This window comes from Canis lupus, chromosome 7 (genome assembly GCF_011100685.1).
Source record: "Canis lupus familiaris isolate Mischka breed German Shepherd chromosome 7, alternate assembly UU_Cfam_GSD_1.0, whole genome shotgun sequence".
NCBI lineage: Eukaryota > Metazoa > Chordata > Mammalia > Carnivora > Canidae > Canis > Canis lupus.
The window spans coordinates 18591828-18610044 of record NC_049228.1 but is presented as its reverse complement, the minus strand read 5'-3'; the positions used below and the strand labels follow the sequence as shown (position 1 = coordinate 18610044).

At 37.5% G+C, this 18217-nt stretch overlaps 1 long non-coding RNA gene across 1 annotated transcript in view; it reads right to left on the bottom strand.

Annotated features, from left to right (window-relative positions):
• LOC111096876 overlaps positions 1 to 13026 on the bottom strand; it is a 48971-nt gene extending 35945 nt beyond the window's left edge. The window contains exons 1-2 of the long non-coding RNA XR_005361624.1: positions 12522 to 13026; positions 8755 to 8873 (exon numbers count right to left, since the gene is read on the bottom strand). This is a non-coding gene — a long non-coding RNA (uncharacterized LOC111096876). The remainder of the gene's footprint in view (positions 1 to 8754; positions 8874 to 12521) is intronic.
• Positions 13027 to 18217: the final 5191 nt, after the last annotated feature.

Here is an 18217-nt window from a genome sequence, read left to right as displayed (position 1 = left end):
TCTGATAAGAGCAGTTTCTTTGCAGTTTGACATTGAGAGGATGGCTTTGAAGGGTTATTATGAGGACCAAACTGTTCTCCACATTTCATGGTGAGTGACTTATATTCTGTGACCTGTAACGAATTCAAAGAAGCTTCAAAAACCTTCAGAATCTACACATTCTAAGTAGCATATTTTTCCAAGTGCTTTTGTTTGTAGAGAAAAATCATTCATCTTAAAAATGTAAACTTCCTTTTTTGTCACTTTTGTTCTAAAAAATAGGAGAAACTCTGTGAAAAAAAAAAAAGCTGACCTATTAGGATTCTTTCCCCAGAATCCAAAGAACAGGATGCCCAGATTGTACATGACAATCCATGACCATCTAGTTGACATCAAACAATGCCATGTCCATTTTATTTCAGCAAGTCCTTCTTATAGCCAGACATAAACCTGCAACTATGGACTAGCTTTATGATATGAAGAATAACTTCTACAGCATCTAAAGTCTTTTCGTGTCTGGAGTTCAAGCCATAAATACCTCTGGGAAGAAGAGCTTGGCAGATTACCCCCTCCAGAGCCACTGGGGGTAGTGGCAACAAAACAGAAATTAGAGGCAGATAAGAGATGGAGATCAGTCTGCCTGCCATTTGCTGTCCCATCTGGTCCTCAGTATACAAGAGTTTTTTAAACCAACCTTTGTCTACCTGAGCAAATCTAAAAAATATTTTTTTAAGGTAAGAATGAATTATGTGAGAGTGACTTTATTAGTTATTCCCAAACTTGGGGTACAGAAAATACACCATGAACAGTACTCAAAAATTAAACAGAAGAAATAGAAATAAAAGAAATAATCTTAGACCTAGGAGACATATTTCTCAGCCAAGCAGGAATCTGTGAAACTATTAGATCTTGAATACTTGGGCTAATAATTCTTTGACTAAATTTACCATTGAAGGGGTTCAGAATGAGCTTCCCCAAAATGTGCCACTTTGGCATGTGGATTACTTTGAGCCAAAGTCAACCAAGACCCAAAAGACTCCGTAAGAGCTTTTTTACTTTCCCCTTAACTGCCTAAAAGACTTTAGAAGAGGGTCTGGTCCAGGAAAAGAACTATTGGCAGAGATAACTATAGAGTATACACTAAGTTTGGTAAGCTGGGGGAAAGCTTGGAAGGGCCGGGAGATCAAATTCTCTCTGTGATCCCATTGTCTCTGCACAGCACGGCAAACCTTTTTTATTTTATTTTATTTTTTTTTACCAAACTCTTGCTCTTGCCATTTTTCTATAAATTGTCTTCCTTCCCTTTGAAGTTTCAGACTTCTATCCCCTTCTCCTGAGCTCAGGATACCATATACACCTCAATTGCCTGTTTGCTATGCATATCATATTTTTACGGGGCTGGCTCCCATATGTATGGAATTAAATGTGTTTTTCTCCTGTTAATCTGTCTTATGTGGATTTCTCAGCCTAAGAATCTAAAGGGTAGAGAAAAATTTTTTCCTTCTCAACAGTAATTATCTGGATAGAAGCCATATCAACGTTCCTGTGATTCTGCAGTGATAATTACATGTCTTTCATGCATGTCATATCCCTGCTCTCAGGCTGTGCTCTCTGCATTGTTGCTCATGATTCTCTACTATGCTAATGATCCAACTAGACATTTCTTCAGAACAAATGTAGGCTATTGTTAAATGAATGGCCAAGTTTAGCGGTTTAGTCTATGAGTATAAAAATTTCCTGGTTCTATTTTATAGCACCAACTTGTGATGTTAGAATAGTCTTCATCAACAATCATTTGTACATCATATGGCCTCAAAATACAATGGAAAGACTGTGGACTCTGGGTCAAGCATACTTGGGTCTGACTCCCAGTTTCACTATTAACTTCTCTCTCTCTCTCTCTCTCTCTTTCTCTCTCTCTCCAATGTGCAGTAGGCAACCTCTAAGATAGCCAATAGTGATGAATTCCTAGTATTCATACCCTGGTGTAGTCTCCTCTCCTCATGGGTTGGACCTAGTGTATTGCTTCTAATGAATGAATATAGAATATAGCAAAAGTCATGATATATAACTCGCAACATTAGGTTATAGACTATAACTCCCATATTCATCCTCTTTCTCCTTCTCCTTCTGTCTCTCTGCCTCTCTTTCTTTATCCCCCTCTCCTTATAACCAATAGCCAGTGAGAATCTGAGGCCTGCTAATAGCCATGTAAGGTGGAAGTACAATCTACCAGAAGCTTGGAAGTGCACCCTTCTCTAGATGATCCTTGAGATGACAGCATCATTGGCCAACACCTTGAGTCCAGCATGTGAGAGTTTGAAACAGAGAACCCAATTAAGCCATGCCTGCATTTCACAGAAACTGAGTTAAGTAAAAGTGTGTTGTTTTAAGCTGCTAAGTTTTGGGGGGCTTTGTTACACAGCAGTAGGCAATTAATACAAATAGAAACAATACACCTGCATTCCAAAATTATTGTAAAGATTGAGATGATGTATGTTTGTTTGTTTGTTACATAGCCTCTCCTTAATAAATGGTTACTAAATGATAGCTTTGGGTTAAAGGAAAAAATGATTCTCTTAACTCCAAATTAAAAGTAATTTGAAAAGAAGAGAATTGAATTGTGTGGATACTAGTAGAAAGACCAACTGGAGGTCTTCGAAAAGTATAGACTTGAATGAAGCAATAAAGGAAAATATAGAATTAGCTAAGTAGGTGACATGGAGGATGAAAATGTCTAATATGGACTAGAATTTAATGCTTTAAGAATAAGAACTTCAAATTCCCTTTACTGGGATGCCTGGGTGGCTCAGCGGTTGAGCATCTGCCTTTGGCTCAGGGCATGATCCTGGAGTCACAGGATCAAGTCCTATATTGGGCTCCCTGCATGGAGCCTGCTTTTCCCTCTGCCTATGTCTCTGCATCTCTCTGTCTGTCTCTTATAATAAACAAATAAAAATCTTAAAAAAAAATTCCATTCACTGACTTAACCACCCTTCAGGACATAGTCATTTTCAAATGTTTAATACAATACTTGAGAATATTAATGATAAAAAAAGTTAATAATGCTTTATTTGGGTACAATACTCGAGAATATTAATGATAAAAAGAGTTAATAATGCTTTATTTGGGTAATAAAAATTTAAATTTGTAAAAGTGAAACTGAAAAAAGAAATAGTAAAAATATGAAGATGGACCCCCAAAGGGATAGAGTAGCATCAGGGAGAAAGTTCCTCAATTCAGAATTAGAAGCTCTGGTTCTGGGATTTGGTTTGTTTGTTTTCTTCCTTACAAAAAACATATATTGAGTGCCTACTTATGCCAAAACCTTTCCAACTCTATAGTTAGATGGATATAGCAGTGGGCAAAACAGACATAATAGTTGCCTTCTTGGAGCTAATAGGACATGAAAAAATACATATTTAATTGCAATTATAATAAGTACATAAGGAAAAGAACACAAGGTATAATTTTAAAATACAGGAGGGATGTGCACTGAATGAGAAGGTTTAGGGAAAAGCCCTCTTGAGGAAGTGACCTTTAAGCAGAAGGTTGTGCATGAGTTAGCCAGGCAACTGAGTATCAAAGAGCTGGGGGAGAAGATTGCAATCAGAGAAAACAGCACAGTGAAGACTTTAAAGCAGGAACAAGCTTGGCCTGTCTGAACAGCAGAGAGGTTCACGGGGCCAGAACAGGGCAGGCAAAAAGGGGGGTGGAAGTTAGAGATGAAAACGGGCCCAGGTTGCAAAGAGACTTGTGGGCATGCTAAGAAGATATCGAGGCAGTAAAGGATTCTAAGTATAACGATGAAATTTATTTTTATGAATGCTTGCTGTGGTGGGAAGACAGAAATAGGATTAAATAGTTTTAAAAAAACTGCAGGAGGATCTGCTATTAAACTAGAGTAGACACAGTAAAGATGGATTAGAGATATATTTTAAAGATAGAATCCAGAGGAGTTGGTGATAGGTTGGGTATGGGGGGTAAAAGGAAAGAAAGGCATAGTCCGGAATGCTCCCGGGTTTATGAGTTGAGCAACAGTTTAACGAAATGGGATTCACTGAGTGATAAAATCTGAAGCAGGAAGACACTGCAGAGGGGGACAAAGATGAAAGCTTCTGTTTTGCACATGAAGTTTGGAATGTCAACAAGACATTCAAATAGAAACACCAGTGGTGGGCTGTTGGGTATGGGAACCTAGACAGAGCTCAGGCAGGAGTCAAGCCATTTATCAGTTGTGAAACTTTTGATGAGTCAACCTGGAATTCTGGGCCTCGGCTTCATTATCTGAAAAATGAGACCAAACAACTGCCTGCCTCAATAGGACAGAAGGAAAGACAGATAAGGCAGCATGTATGAAGGGTCCCTCTCAACTATAATTTAGTATAGACATGCAGCATGCTTGCTTGGTGGCAGATAACTTTTCCTGTTAGAAAGGGAAACATGAGGAGCATATACTAAGTTCTAATATCTCATGTGTCCCTCTTGGCATACATACGTATATATACGTATATTTATGAAGAGGAAGAAAGAGGGAGAAAAAAAGGAAGGAAGGTTGGTGGTAGGTGAGCACTGGAATGATTTTGGTGTTAATTTTGGATTTCATCATATAAATTCTTTTGAAGAAATAGGTCTTGGGTATAGTCTTTCCAGCCTTTCCTAACAAAACTGACCAGACTGACTTCTGGCTTTTTCCATGGTACTCTTACCAAATATCTGGCTTTCAGATTTCTGTTTTAGCAAAGTTCTATTTCTTCTTCCTCACTCAACTCCTATAGTTGAAGCCCAGGGTGTCTCCTTGGCTTCAAGTTGTGGGTCCTTTAAAACACTAGCTTTCTCAAAACCACATTTATATCAAAAGGATCCTTCCTCCTTCAACAGAGTATATTTTAGTTTTCACATATCGTGGAGGCAGGAGTTTTCATTATAGTCTTAGGACCAGTAGAGCTCTCTGAATGATTGGAAGGCTATAAAGAAAATAATCTGCTATTCATCTTTAGATTTACTACAAGAAGAAGGAGAAGGTAAATAGAAATTTTAGTGATAATGGACAGAAGAAAAAGTATAAAAATGAGGATAGTGCCATTGTTAGAGTAGAAAAACTCCAAGTGAGAAGTAGAAATCTACTAGAGTTACTGTAAGCTTTTTAAAAAAGCATCGTACAGCATGCAATATATGAGATTCCAGTAGAATAAAAAGACAATCAAATTACTTTTGATTAAATAATAAAAAAACTATTTTAGGGAGTTGCTTGAGAATACTTCAACCTCACCAATGAAGATAGGTGAGAAGGATCACAAAAGTCAAGCTCAATTCTGCCATCTACTGCTTAGCAGCAGAAACATGGTTGGTTGAGACCTACAACTGTTCCAGTCCCCAGGGTCACTGATAGAGCCTCAACACCCATTTAGAAAAAGATGGGATAGAAGCCATTGAGATTATCCCTAGGAGATGCAACAAGACTTGCATTAACAAACAACAGATACTGGATTCAATTTAACCCTGTGAATGAACCAAGCCAGGGCTTCTAATAGATCTGTATCTAAAATATAACTATTTGGGATCCCTGGGTGGCGCAGCGGTTTGGCGCCTGCCTTTGGCCCAGGGCGCGATCCTGGAGACCCGAGATCGAATCCCACATCGGGCTCCCGGTGCATGGAGCCTGCTTCTCCCTCTGCCTGTGTCTCTGCCTCTCTCTCTCTGTGACTATCATGAATAAATAAATAAAATCTTTAAAAAATATATATATATAACTATTTGTATTCCTTGTTTTAAAGCTTCAACACCACTATAGTAAAAACTCAGTCTATATAATGTGTTTGAATGCTCAGAAACAGGCTGGAAAACAGCTGTACTTTTTTTAGTTTCCTCAGTATCTCATGGACCTGAAAGAGACAAACGATCCCTTCTCTACTCACTCTTTAAAGGAACCTGGATCTTTAGATATTGGAGAAGGGGACTGGGAATAAGCATTCCAGGTTTCCTGTGCTCTGTTATTCTTAAGCTATGTTGTCCATAAAAGACAAAATATAGGAAACACGATTTGCAAGATTGTATGGTTTTTGCCTCCTTGAGAAAATGACTTCCATATTGACTCTTCCTTGAGTCATATTTTGACATATTTTGACAACAAAATTTATAGCATATTATATACATAGTCAACAATAATAGCTCTTCTTAGATGGAATAAAGGGCAAAGGGTCACATTTTTCTATTCCCATCTCTAGAATTCCTGGTTCTGAAAGGGGGAAAGAACACTCACAAACTTTAGCTTAGTAATTCTGCTATTACCATGTATTGATGATCTCTTGTCGGTTCCCCAGACTTTAAAGCAAGAAATAAGCATTTTTTAAGGACTGATTGAGAAGTAGTGGTGAAGAGCATAAGCTTGTGGTCCAGAAAGCATGGATCTGACTTCTGGCACTAATGCTCAAGAATTCTAAATCTTGCCAAGCCTCAGTTTCCTTCTCTATAAAAACCTCCCTTATAGGATTGTTATGAGGGTTAGATGAGATCACATTTGTAAAAAAAAACGTAGAATGCTGCTGCCACAAAACAAATTTTCAATAAATAATTGTTTTCGTTATTAGTATGATAATCACAAGGGCTTGCACTTGTGATGGTATAACCATAATCCCAAACTTTTTTTGTATGTGATACTTTACGATTTCCAAAATTCTGCTTATATTTAGCTCCTTTAACTAATTACTTTAGCTCATTTAATTCCAAAAGCCTCTGAGATAAGTAGGCATAATTGTCTCCCCCATTTTATAGGTAAAACAATTGAGACTCAAAGAAGGTGAGTCTTGTTGAAGAGTGCACAGCTGGCCTGGTAGCTGTAATAAGAGCCTGAAACTCACACCTGGGTCTTCTGATGCCACTGTAGCTGCTCTGAAAAGAGAAGTTCTGACCATTGAAAGGTCTAATTTTGCTCAAGCTGGTATTTGTGAGACACATGCTAAACCTGGTAAGTTTTATACTGCTCTTCACATATCCCAGGGCAAAGGGTTTTAGTTACTAAGAACTTTCTTAATCTCCACAGAATAATTGGCTTGTCCCAATCCATTATCCAAAGGTACAAATCAGTATATGTATCCATTTCTACATTCAGGTTGGTTTATGAGCATTTAACAAAAGCCTGGATTCCTCACCATAAAATCCCAGATGGCACTTTGATCTGATTATGCTCTTTTCTCTGAAGATTTCTATCTCCAGGGATAAAGTCCAAACTGTACAACTTGTACACAGATACCCTTCACTCGAAAGATCTCTTGCTCCAGCCACCCTCCCCTCACCACTGTGCAGAAGTAGCACATGCTTTCACCCTGCACACCTCTGTCCATGCCCCTCCCTCTGCCTAAAGCACCTTCCTCTACCCCTCTCTCCACCTTCCAACACATGCTTCAAGATTCTGCTTAGATTATAACCTTCTTTCCAAGAGACTGGCCTTTACCAACCTCCCTTTCAGGGTAAAATGCTATTTCATCAGTGTTTCAATGGCAATTTACCACATTCCTCTTTATCGCTCTTAGATTTTTATCTTCAATGCTTGTTTGTGATTCTCCACTGGACTGAGGACTCCTTGAGGGCAAAAATCATACAGCATTCAACTTTAGAGCTCCAGTGTCTGGGATCTACGAAATATACTGGGTTTCAAAGCTGCAGATGGCATGCTAAAGTTAACTAATATTACATTCCGTACAGCTCTTTCCAAATCTCCATGTGTTTATTTCTGAAGGTTCAACACAGGGACGTCTGGGTGGCTTATTGGTTGAATGTATGCCTTCAGCTCAGGGTATGATCCTGGGATCCGGAATCAAGTCCCGTATCAGGCTCCTTACAGGGAGTAGATACCCTCCCTCTATCTGTGTCTCTGCCTCTCTGTGTTTCTCACGAATAAATAAATAAATACATAAATCTTTAAAAAAAAAAAGAAGAAGAAGAAGGTTCGACACAATTGGCAGGTACCAATCCAAAGGCCAACTGATAATCAAGGAAGGAGATATTGTACCACACACTGATTAGGAACTGAAAAAAAAATGAAAGAATTGATCCACTTATAAATTATATTCCAAAAAAGTAAAACCTTTTCTTTCAAGCTTACAGCAAACAATAATGAGTATTTAAATAAATCACAGTGCATAATGTATTGAATATTTTGTCTTTTGCCATTTTGTATGCCTTTGAGTGAACTGAAGGAATTAACAAGTTTTTCTTTTTCTCAAATCTCAAACAATTTCTAGTGACTCTGCTAAATAGATTTTAGGATTATTAGAGTCTTGTAAGTGTCCTTCATGGAGGAATTTAGAAAGCATGGTGTTCAGTATTAAAATATGAACTTTCGGGATCCCTGGGTGGCGCAGCGGTTTAGCGCCTGCCTTTGGCCCAGGGCACGATCACGGAGACCCGGGATCGAATCCCACGTCGGGCTCCCAGTGCGTGGAGCCTGCTTCTCCCTCTGCCTGTGTCTCTGCCTCTCTTTCTCTCTGTGTGACTATCATAAATAAATAAAAAAAAAATTAAAAAAAATATATGAACTTTCAAGTAAGATAAAAGACCAAAGTCTTTTATGTGTCCTACCCAACCATGATGAATAGGTGACTCATTTTGCCTTCTTCGATTTTGTTTAAATCTCTTAATTTTTATAGGCTCTAAATCTAGTATTCACCAACTCAAATTTCAAAGGATATTTACTCTTATACTTGAAGCCACAAGTCTTTTTCTCCATTGTTTTCTTAAAGTTTGTTTTGGATTATCATTAAACTAGGTACTCACGAATTCATCTGGCATTTACTCCTACATTCTCATGAAGATTTAATTTTAAAAGCTTTGCAAACGTATTCTTTCTCCAAAATACAGTGCATCCATATGTGTTTATTGAGTCATTTATATTTCTGAAAAAGAAAAAAAAAACCCACCATAATTTCATGGCAGCTTCCTTGGTAAATTTCCAGTAGTCACCATGAAATGAAAGATGGTAGAAGAGGTGGGGGAAGATTAGCAAGTAGTTGGGGAGAAGAATGACAGGTTATCACATATTTGAATGGAATAATCCTCAAGATTCTAAAAACCTTCACAACTCTTTTTGTCCTTGTGCTCTCTAGTGAAAACAGTCTGGGTAAAGCAGAAGCCAGTCCACAATGCTCATGAATAACTTGCATTCTTATGCTGGAGAGCAGCCAATTACCCTGGGACCAAATTCCTGTTTACTTTGTAGTGAATGTGGGAGACAAGCTGCCTGCCGGTAGCTGTTAAGGCAGTAAAAACACAGCCAGAGGCTGTCACAGGGAGGAAATCACAGAGCAAGTTAATTTGTGAACTTCAAGGACAGAGATTAAACACTGTGTAATGAAGCTCAAATGGTGGCCTTGCCTGAAAGAGGAAACTGGGCTGAGAAGCCCCCTTAGGAGTTTGGTAAAATCTTTGCATAATGAGTGGCATTCTATTGTTCCCCTACTTGCTCTTTCTTATAATCAGTAGCCTTCAAAATCTGCTCCCAAAGAAGTTATTGATTCATTATTTCACAGAAACACAAGTCTGTTTCATTCTAAATCACCCATTCTGGCTGATATGCCTGGTACAGCGAGAATTCAAACCAAACGAACAGTATTTGGGGTCAAAATCTGAGCAACCCAGATAAGAATTTGGAAACAGAATAGTTTGTTTCACTATTATGCAGTACATATGCTATTATGTTGGCTATGGAGCTTCCATATGCAGTGCTTCAGGGACTCCAGACAGCTTTGAGGTCTCTTATTTGCATTTAGAACTTGACCAAGGGGAAAAATGAGAACTGCCAAATCCATTAGTTTGCCCACATCCCTAAATAGTGTTACATTCCGCATAGGGAAGAGTTAACTCTTCAAATCCTAGGAATTACATGGTGACTTCTGGTTCACTAGGACCTCACTGCCATACTCACAGGTGTCATGTCATGAATTTTATAGTTCTTTAAACATAGTTTATTAAAAGTAAAAAACAAAAAAACATTGAAGGGGAACCTGGGTGTCTCAGTGGTTAAGCATCCGGACTCTTCAGCTCACGTCATGATCTCAGGGTCCTCATATCAGGTTCCCTACTCAGCGGAGAGGCTACTTCCCCGCCTCTCTGCCCCTTCCCCCTGCAGCCCCCCCCCCCCCCCGCCCCATACACACCTCGCTCTGCTCTCTCTCTCTCAAATAAAATCTTTTTAAAAAAATAATAAAGTGCTCTCTTTCTAAAATAAATAAATAAATACATCTTTTTTTTTAAAAAAAGCCTTTGGATAGAGTACAGGATAGTATAAAACTGGTCTTCAATGCTATGGCTGGCTAGTCATATTATATTGCAGTTGCAGTGTGGTCGAAAATGGAATGCATCTACCACGTGACCTATTTTGGAAGACCTTGGTGTTGTTTCTCAATGTTCTATCAGGAAAGATTAAAAAAAAAAAAAAAAAAAAAAAAAGCCTGCCAGGTCCAGAATCCAGAAGCTTTTTAAAAAGCTTTAGCATTTTAAATCTTGTCAAATGGAATGTAGACATGGGAGGGCACGGCCCTGGGAGATGCCGGTGTCTGGGAAAGTAGAACATAGGAATACACTAACAGGACAAACATTCACCCAAATGTAAAGCTTAAGGCCTTACAAGGAAGCAATCTTTTTAAGGCTTTGTTGTTATCATCATTTTGCATTTAGATTTATCAGTTCAAACATGTCCCTTTTTTCATCTTTTGGTTCAGATTTTCTTTCCCTTCTTTAAGGCAATACTCTAATAAGGAGACTATTCAAGTCTCTGCACGGTGCAGATAATTAAGCAATCTTGCAATTTTTTTCAAAAGCGTTTTCTTTTTTGCATAATTTTCTCTCCATGGTAATTTCAAAGTGTCCTCAGATCACAACGAGGAAAAAAAAAAGTCAATTAAGTTTCCCAATATGGAAGCCCAGCATGCTGAGCCTTATTCCAAACTCTCCATTTATTTTTTTCTTTTGTCCCTCTCTGTATACCATATAATATTTTCCTGGTGACAGTGATTCCAATGGAACACAGAAGGCCATGGCTGTTCTTGTCATCACTTTCAGAAGTTAGAGGTATCTTAGTCTCCATTTGGAGCCACCTGTGGATGTCATACATGAATTTATCTTAACCCTTTGGTAGGCTGTTTGTTTCTAGTTTTAGCTTGTGACACCTTTTGAGATTATGTTCTATGTTCTGTACGAGAGAAAAATCATTTATCTTTTTACAGATAGAGTAAATAGCCAGGGAAAGAAAAAATCCAGGGCCTGGTTTACTGCCCTGGAGAGTCAGACCTGAATCTGACCTTGAAACAGGAGATTCCGGGCAGCAGGGATATTGTTCTATAATTTTTCGTTCAGTTACCTTCCCCTTCCAGAGCAGAATCCGTGTCTTTGTATTCTCAGCATCCAAACAGTAGCTGCATATAGATGACCCACAAGAACTGTGGGTTTTTTTGTTAAAAAAAATTGTTAAAAAAAAAAGGATGGATGCCTATCTTGAAGAACTGATGGGGAACATAAGTGAGTCCATTTCACTACTTTATAATTTTGGCAAGAACACCATACATTTCTCTACTAAATACCCAGCTCTGAAATTTCCCACAGAGCTCTTAGTTGATAAATATTGATTCCATTTCAGAAGTTGCCTCTTTGTAATTTACTTTTAAAATATACTTATTATTTTGCATGTATCCTTTGGCCTCAATTAAAAATTGAAGTAGAAATATTTTAGCTGAGAATATAAGAAAATGTAAGAATGCAGTGAATTTCTAGAAATAAAGGACTGACTGTAAGAAATATATCATTTTAATTACTGGACATGTTATAGATAGGAATGAACAAGGGACTGACACAGAGAACATAAAGAAAAAGTTGAATGGGGAAAAAAAGACAAAAATAAAAAAATAAAAAAAATAAAAAGTTGAATGAGTTGGAACAGCAGCAGGGGAGGGTCTGGTAGAGGAAAAAGTTCTATCATGATCTGTATAGACGCCTAACTTTGGAGAAGGCAGTTAAACTATGGTTTCCAAATTCTTAATAAACAAAATGAGAACAGTAATATCTACTTTAGCAGACACACAAATTAGAGCAAGGATCCAAATTAGATGTTGTTTAAGAATTAGGTGATTAGCTTCCCCATGTTTCTCACGGGCAAGAGCTCTGTTTTATTTATCTTTGTACCCAGAGTCCCTAACACAGTGCCCACCTGGCATGTAAATAAATGGAAGCTGTTTTAATCATTAGGCAATAGATTGTCAAGTAGAGATCAGAGGAGTGCACAAAACAAAAGGCAATTTTTGCAAGGTAAATGAGTCTGTGTGCATGCACACGCAGAGGTGCGTGCCTGCGTAGTAATTTGTGCAGAAGAAAAACAAAGACAATGAAATTGGGACAAGTCGGAGTGGGATGGTTAGTGTTATCAGAAAGAGACACAGCCACAGGATTTGTGACATTGTCATTAAAGACATTGTAAAGGAAAAGACAGATTCTCCTTAAAAGAAGAAGATTGGAAAAACAAAGGAAAGACATTTCCTTCCCCTTCTTCTCACCTTTTGTCTTCATTTATCCAGTTTATCTTCTCTCCCATCGTTCCATCTCTTGAGTGATACTCTTCCCAATGACTTTGTTCCACACTGAGTATTACCTTCTCTCACCTTCTAAATACATTTTTTAAAAATTATTTCCACCCTCCACCAGAGCATGTACTCATTTGCCATTTCATCACTATTTTGTCTTTCCCAGATTTCATGTCAGAGACTGCTAAGTGTCCATTAAAATCCATTCTCCTTTTCTTCCATGATTTCTAGACTCCTTTGCAGTTAGGTAGCTAAATGACTATATTCTTTCTGGTGGAAATGATATATGCCACTGCTGGGCTAGACTAGCAAAACCTCCAGAGACCTTCGATGCAATCCCCCACTCCCCAAAGGTTGATTGGTGTCAAAGATGACCAGAACAACTAGTTGAAGACAGCAGAGCTTCCATCAGCTTGGTTTCCTGAAGAACTGCATGGAGTAGAGGCCTTCCACCATCACAGAACAATCAACAATAAACAGCTACCTGAGGAAGAAATAGAATTCTATTATTTTTGAGACATAACACTCTGATTTGTTTGTGATAGCCCACCATAACTAATACAGACAGGTGTATCTCTTCTCTCCAAGTGATTACATCTCTTAACTATATCACCCTCGCCAGCACTAAGTTCATCTTAGTAATAATAAACATTTCATTTTTTTTCTTCTTTTATTAACTTGTGAAGCTAAAATTAAATAAAACAGAGGAAAAATATCACAGCTACAAATCTGGGATGGAGAGTAGAAATGATAACAAAGTGGAGAATGTGCAGGAAAGGTATACTTCTCTGGAAAGGTAAAATCTAGGATATTAAAAATATCATTGCTGCTGTTGTTTAAATTACATTCCTGTGCTATCCATAACTGCTAATAGAGATTCCAAAGATACAAAGTTTTATGTGAAAGCCTAAAGCTCCTTTAAGAGAAAAATTATATTTTCTTTTGTTAAGATATTTGTTATCAGACTCTTTAAAAATGAAATACTGAAAAAAAAAAAAAATAAAAAAATAAAAATAAAAAAAATAAAAATAAAAATAAAAATAAAAATGAAATACTGGAAATCACAGAGCTGAAGAACTGTGAATCCAATGCAAACCACTAAGCTGGATTTATTTTAGTGCCACTATGTAGGCCAGAGGCTTTTGTGCATTTTGATTTCTGTTATTATCTTGATGGTCCTCGTTTCTAGTACTCTGTGTGTCAGTGATTTAATCTGGATTTTTGCTTATAAGTATCATTCAATTAAGAAATGTTAAGAAATATTAAGAAGATCTATTCATTCTCAAATCCTTGGGAAAAAATGATTAAGATCTCTGTAAACAAAATAATAATTACCAGCAAAAGAACTTTAAAAATCCACTGAAAAGCAATTGGTAACAACTCCTAACAATGAAATTTTTAGTTTTCAAATAGGTTTTTAGTCTGTTTCGCCTAGAATGGAAATGCTTAATATTCCCCAGCCTACTGCCTAGGATTGTTAGGTTGAGAGATACGTCCTCTGAAAACAAGTAGAATGGAGAGTCCTGAATAGGGACTGTAGTGCTTTTGACAACTTATTGATTCAGTAGGTCCTTATTCAGTTTCTCACAGACATTGGATAGACTGTCCTGGTAATACACTGGCACGGGTGCCAATAAAGAGGCAACTAAAAATAATCACAATAACAAAAGTCTGAGGAACAAAGAGATTTGCTTCTTATCCACAGTATGGGCAAAAGGAGGTCTTTAAGACAGAGGTAGAATATTTCTACCAAAAGATTAGAAATGGAAAAAGTTACATCTGTTGATCTGTCACAATGAAAGGATCCATTTATCCAAGGCACATTTAAAGGCCTGGTATACTGCTCCACCTAAATCTAGCAAATTCGATGAACTCATGCAATTGTTGAAGGTGAATTTTTCACCAGCACCACCTCACAAAGATTGTCAACAACATGGAGAAAGCATTTTTTTTTATTATACATGTTCCAGAATTACCTTCTTCATCCCAGCAATCAGATTTAGGAAATTTCTCTGATGATGCATGTCAAGATTACCTACTACGTTATGGAGCTCATAGTGGAGTCCTTGTACTTCTTAAATGTGTTATTAGAAAGATGTATCTAGTCTGGTATTAGGACACTATTCCAGGTTCTATCTGTTCAAAAAACATTTTTTAAGGGGCATGAACCCAACGTGGGGCTTAAACTCACAACCCTGAGATCAAAACTTAAGCTGAGATCAAGAGTCAGAAGCTCAACCAACTGAGCCGCTCATACACTCCATGACCTTGTACTTCTTAACTAAATTTGATTTGTCCTTTTAGTAGATCAACAAAATACATCATCAACTGAAACTACGTCATAGCATAGCACAAAGCTTAAGAAACACCTTCCATTGTAAATACCAAGCAAAATACAAAGTATGAGTTGGTAGACTCTAGAGAACATTCAACTCAATTCCATAGATTTCAATTCTATATGCTTTGTTCCTCTGGGATTTTCTTTTTGTTCTCACAAGTTTATTGATAACTGCAAAGTTTCTCAATAACTATTTGGGTTTGAATCCCAGCTTGCCTTTTCCTAGCTCTGGGACCTCAGCCAATTTATTCAACCTTTTCATACCTTAGTTTCCTACTTGTAAAATGAATTAATATACGTGCAATACTGTTTGACATATAATAATAGCTCAATAAACCACACCAATGACTCCCAAAATAGAACTTCTATTCCACACTCTGTCCTTTTGAGGCAATTGCTCTAGCTAATCACAGGGACACTTAAAAGAATCTATGGGCAGTTTAAGTTCCACATGTCCCCAAATCAACTTTTCATATTCTTACTGAAAACAAGTTCTATTGTGTCTATTTTTTACTTTCTGAATTTGCTATAATTCTAAAATCCAAGGGAATTGGAATTTAAAGTTATATCCCCAACTTTGATTTGATTGCCACATAATTTTCTAACTCCTAATCAGAAGTAAGATTAGAGAGTTAGATCACAGATCTAAAATCCTGGCACATAATTCTCTGCATAGAAAATTGCATGGAAAACTTATAATTTCATGTCTGGGGGGGAAAAAAAAGATGGCTTTTCCTGATCCTATTCCAGAAATTTCATTATTTTTTGTACCACTGTTTATTTCTTAGCAAATAATGTTTACATTCATTTATATGCCCTAAAACACAAATAAGTATGGTTGCTAAATAATATTATGCCATTAAATTTCTTGTTTAATGCTTCTTCATATTGCTTGTTAGAAGTTAATGAACAGTATATGCAATTAGAAAGAAATAAACACCAAATCCTCCATGAGCCACAGAAATAAATCAGTATGTCTTAATCTCAGAATGAGAAACAAAGATATTTCTTCCTCAGACCAAACAAAGCAGAGATTTTCAAACTGAAGGAGAGCCATAGAAAAGTTCGACCCCAAATATGGTAAGCTTGGACTAGATAGCTGAGCCTGAGCATTAATAAAAGATTAGAATCTCACATTTGAAAAAAAGTATGAAAAGTTTTTGCTAGTGTGCTGGGAGCCAATAAAGGCACAAATATCCTTCTCTGGTTTTAGAAAAATGTATATGTTCTAGATGCTAGGTTGGAATTCAACTAAAATGGTGTTTTATTATGAAAACAGATGATTTGTCTTTGACATTTTTAGAGTCCACCCATATTCACTCAGATGCTGCTCCTGTAGTAATTCCAGGAAGAGCCAAGTCTCCTTGGAAAACTGTTCTGGTCAGTAAGTCCTAGCCAAGTGCTCAGTAAGGTACTCAAGGACATTCCAAAGCTCAGGACTCTAAGTCTGGATAGGCCTCTCTGGCCTGGGTGTCAAACTAGAACCTAAACATGCCTCCTACAAGACTATGAAGAGCAAGGTGAACCTTGAGGAACCAGTCACCAAGTGGAAACCCTATTCTAGCTTCTCCACTGCCTTTCCCACTTCCTGCCAAATAACCAAATGAGTTTGGCTCTAGATGGAATCTCACCTTTGCCTCTTTTTCCTTTGGAGCTAATTAACATTTATATGTTTTTTTTGTTTGTTTTGTTTTGTTTTGTTTTGTTTTACCATAAATAAATTTACTTCTTTCTTAAGGCTCATTTGGAAAAGTCAAAATCTAGCCAAGGAATCAACATATGGTAGGAGTTGTTTTCTCAATTTCCATGGCAGAAGGTCATACAAGGAGAATTGTTATGAGCTGCAACTAATTATTCAGGTACAAGGTTAAAGAGAGGGAGGCTAGATTCATTTTTTTCTCTTTGGACCTCAAGTGTAGTTAGTGAGTTAATTCTACTTTTCTATTTATTGCACTATGATTACAGCTTCATGCAAGGTCTCATATTTTTTTCCTCTTCATCTCCTATTCACATTTCTATTTTCCTTCTTTGTTAGAGGTACCCACTTTATTTTGCTTTATTTGTGTCAGATATGTATGGATCTCTAAAAAATCATTGCCAAGTACTGAATTGTGTCACCACCACTCCCACAACAGGTCGAGGGGCAAAGCTGTTTTCTCCACCATTTCAAAGAGTGGGGCCATCTTTCCCACTTCAGGGGGCCAGCATGATCCTGCCCAGTGTGTTGGGGGTGAGGGTCTTACAAAATATTGAACCAAATGAGCTCAATAGTTGCCTTGTTACATTTTGAACTTTTTGGAATGTGTTATCCCTTCCTCCCATCTGATTTCTCCTTTTTGGCATGGGAATATCTATTCTATGCCCATCTACCATCGTATTTTGGAAGCACATAATATATCTGGTTTCACCATTCACAGGAATTTTGCCTCAGAATGAGTCATACCTCAAGTTTCAGCCATATCTTATTTAGATGATATTTAGATAAGACTTCAGACTTTAGGCTTTAGGGTTGATGCCAGAATGAATTAAGATGGGGGGCAGGGGAGGCTACTGGGATGGAATGGATTTTTTTTGTTTTGTTTTGTAAAAAGGACATGAATTTGCATTGGGGAGCTTGGGGTGAAATGCTACGGACTAAATTTTGTTCCTCCAAAATTCATATGTTAAAGCCCTAAACCCCAGTGTACCTAGAGATAGGATCTTTAGGAGGTAATTACTATTAAATGAGGTCATGGTGGTGGGGCCCTAATCCAATAAGACTGTAGTCTTTTAAGAGGAAGAACCTTTGCCTCTGCCTCTGTCTTCCTCTCTCCCATATAAGAAGGCAACCACCTGCCGCTAGAAAGAAGGCTCTCACCAGAACCCAACCATGTTACCACCCTGATGTTGGACTTCCAGCCTCTAGAACTGTGAGAAAATCCACTTCTGTTGTCTAAGCCTCCAGGCTATGGTATTTTGTTATGGCAGTCTGTATTGACAAATATAATCATAGTATTACTTTGTGTCCCTGCACATTTTAATCTATATAAATGGTAGTGTACTATTGCTTAAATTGTTTCTTTTTCACCCAACTCTGTTTACAGATGTATCCATGTTGCTGTATATATATTTAAGTCATTACATCTGACTGCAGTGGAGTGTTCCAATGTATGCTTCCAATGTATCCTTTATCTACTTTCTAGTAACAGACTCTGGGTTGCTGCTACCTACAACAAACAGGATGGGTTCAATATTCTACTAATACATGACCCCTAATAGGTTTCTATAAACACAGAGTCATGTACATTTTGGCTCAAATAGTATACACAGATCAAATTTCCCTCCATACTGC